Raw genomic sequence first — 3,536 nt, 5'->3', positions numbered from 1 at the left:
AAGTGACTGCTTCGATGGTGTGTAAACGCATCATGATTCTGTACCCAAAATTCCCAAAAAACCTCAAACCTCAAGCTTTGCATAACCTGAAATTGCATCTTCAACCTCAAAATTTATGCACCCAACTTCGAGCACCTGTCATGCTTCCAAAAGTGCATCAAACTTGCACACTACGCAAAAATAGAAAACCTGAAATTTCCTACATATAGTCAATCTGAGTTGAATATTAGCAAAATGGAGAGGAATTTACAAAATTATTTAGCAAAGTTGTGAACCATGTAATAAACGGACGACAAAATTTTCAGGTCTACAATCTACAAGGAGAAAAAAGAATTTGAAAACAGTGTTGTTGTACACACAATTTTTAGGACATCACCTTTACCTACACACTATCTTCCACATTCTCTTCTGAGCTTCTATAAGAGCATACATCACTCTCATCTGACGTTACAAGCACCCATTGTATTTTCACAAAGCTTCCAAGCTTTTTTGATCTTTCCACCGCTAAAAGCAAGCAAGCTATCACCTCAAAGCTCTCGACACCGCCATGCTCTTTACAATTGTCATGCGCTATGATACCAATTGAAGAGTGTGCAAATGTGGTGCATGTGGGGGGAGAGAGAGAGAGAGAGAGAGAGAGAGAGAGAGAGAGAGAGAGAGAGAGAGAGAGAGAGAGAACATAGGATGTGGATGGAACAGCTCACCACAATGTGTGAAAGAGCCCCTTATTCTTCTATCTAGTAAAGAATAAGGTGTGTATAAGTGATGGACGACCGAAGATGCCAGAGATGTCTAACCGGGATAAGAGGCACACCGCCTTTACCCCAACAAACACGTGGGTCACATACTATAACCATTATCTTATATCTATCAATTCTCTTCTTTGGTTGTTACATTTTACAAAAGATCAACTTAGAATGTTGACATGTGGATAGATAAAAACATTAGGCTTCTTTTTAGTTACAATCAATTCATTGAGTCAAATGTAGGTGTATGCATGCAACATTGTGTCTTTCTATGTACATGATGTCTTTATATGTCCACATATTTAGATATACTCTCTTACGATAAGACACCAAGATGTATGTATACACACACACACACACACACACACACACACACATAGAGAGATAGGGGGGGAGCGAGGAGCTTGATGAGTTTAGAAAATTGTACTCTAAGTGTGTGTGTGTGTGTGTGTATTCTATACTCCTTCATGTCTAGAATCTTATGAGATTCCTCCTCGTGTGTTTCCTTTCCATTTTAAGCAGTGTGATCATGACATAAAATTTGAGACCTACAGCTCTAGGGTCAAATGCATGCCATATTATGCAATGCTCATAATTGCTTGAGCTAAGCTAGTCATTTGTATTGCATGTAGGCTCAACTTTTACCAATTAAAAAAAGAAACATCATGCGTTGTCACTCCATCCCCCACCACCTACCTCTTCTCCATCGACCGCCACTTGCTGACTTCACACCCACATCACCTAGCCCCTTAATGCATGCCAAGCACCTTGCCCTCAACGTAAGCTAATGCCCTCCCTCACGTATTGCATATCCCATTGGCCTCGTTGCATGTGCTTTTGACACTCGCCCCCACTTCCTTTGCCTTTGCCTTTTATTTCTCTTAAGCTTACCATGGAATCTCCTATTATTTCAACTAAATAAACTCTTTCTGAAATTTGACACACCTACTTTATGTTTATAGGAAACAAGGTGAGGAGACACTAAGTCTTGCTAAGTTAGGGGGGGGGGGAGTAAGTTTAAATAAGTGCCTAAAATCATCTGGAATTTTTGTTGTGTTTTAATATAAAATTGTATTATCTATTATACATACATCATAAATGGTTTATATATTACAAAGGGTCCCAGTTAAATAATAAGGTAAAAGGTTCACATTGCACATCAGCATTTTGAAACGAAATAAATTAAAAAGAAGTAAATAAAAACAATAAAATAAAAATAAACAATAACATAATATTTTAATGCTTTCCTATAAAAAAACGATAGATTTAATAAGCATAGAAAATAATAAATAATTTAGTGAAATAAATTATTTTGAAGTCCTTCAATAAAAGGTCCCTATCAATATCTCACATCATGGGATCAAACTCCTATGAATATATTGTTTGATACTTTGTTTTTAAAGTGTTTTTCAAGCATGCCAAAAAAGTAAAGGCACCTTTGAAGAATCTATACTATATATAAAGGGGGCAGGGATTCCATAAACCTCTCCCCCCAAGTGGAAGCATTTCATACATCCGACCGGCTTTAGGCAGTGTTCGATGGTAGCCTTGAGAGAGAGAGAGAGAGAGAGAGAGAGAGAGGGGGGGGGGGGGGGGGGGGGGGGGGGAATAAACTACGAACAATTTTCTATCTTCTGTGCATGCTTTGTCAAGGAGGACTTTCACAATAATTTAGCAAGTAGCTATGACAAAAGATCAACACGATGAAGTTCTGCAAGGAATGGGAAAGCTTTCCCCCTTCGATCCCACAAAGAAGAAGAAAAAGAAGAAAGTGGTAATTCAAGATGATCCAAAAGCCAAGAACACAGATAGTGTTGCAAAGAAATTCAAGGGACTCTCATTAGAAGAAGGCATGGACTCACCTTTTGTAGGCAAGAAAAAAAAACCAGTGGAGAATGGTGCTCAAGATTATGAGAATCAAGATTCCCTTGGTGATGCCAATGGCAGCCAAACAGCTGATGATGAAGAAGGTGAGCGTATTGTGGACAACTCACGACTATTACTATGAAGACAGGGGAACAGAGGAGAACTGTGATGATGTGTCCATAGGTTGATGATGAAGAAGGCTCGAAGAAGGTGAGGGTATTGTTGACAACTTGTGGCTATCACTATGAAGACATGTGAAAGGAGGAGAACTGTGATGATGTGTCCATAGGTTCTTGGAGAAGGAACCAAGAAGACAGTGTCTGTCAAATTTATGGATCTATGCAAGACAATGCATTGCCAACTGGAACATGTGATGACATACCTTCTTACTGAATTGGGGACAAATGATAATCTTGATGGCTAGCAATGATTGGCAGTAAAGGGGCGATTTGTGCCAAAATTACTTTGAGGGTATTTTGAGAAGATATTTCACGGAGTATGTTATGTGCAATGGCTGAAAAAGTTTAGATATTGTTCTTACAAAAAGAGAATCGGCTTTTCTTTCTGTATTGTGAATAGTGTGGTTGCTCTCACTCCATGGCACCAATCAAGGTTGGTGCTGTTGCACATGCTGAGAAGAGGAATGCTGATACTTGAGATGAGGGGAGGGCTTACCAAGTAGAGGCATTGTACTTATTTGAGTCTAGAGTGGACTATGTTCTCTGAATCTGGTGACATTGCATGTAGCTCCCCTCTATTGATTTATTGAATGGTCATCAACAATGTAGGTGGTTCTCTACGCCCTTTGAAGTGAGCTTTTGGAAGAGTTGTGGCTTATACTCCCTTTAAGACAATTGCCAGACGTAGTCATTTTTGAAAGATTATCTGTGTGGAATTTCTAGACTCTCATTAGGAAAAATTTGG

General features: G+C 39.0%; 1 pseudogene; it reads left to right on the top strand.

Moving 5' to 3' along the window:
* Window positions 1-2,430: 2,430 nt before the first annotated feature.
* On the top strand, window positions 2,431-3,269 carry LOC147420602 (eukaryotic translation initiation factor 2 subunit beta-like; annotated as a pseudogene).
* The last annotated feature ends 267 nt before the right edge of the window (window positions 3,270-3,536 follow it).

This window comes from Adiantum capillus-veneris, chromosome 28 (genome assembly GCF_014529385.1).
Source record: "Adiantum capillus-veneris isolate H3 chromosome 28, ASM1452938v2, whole genome shotgun sequence".
Classification (NCBI taxonomy): domain Eukaryota; kingdom Viridiplantae; phylum Streptophyta; class Polypodiopsida; order Polypodiales; family Pteridaceae; genus Adiantum; species Adiantum capillus-veneris.
This window is presented reverse-complemented; position numbering and strand designations above follow the sequence as displayed.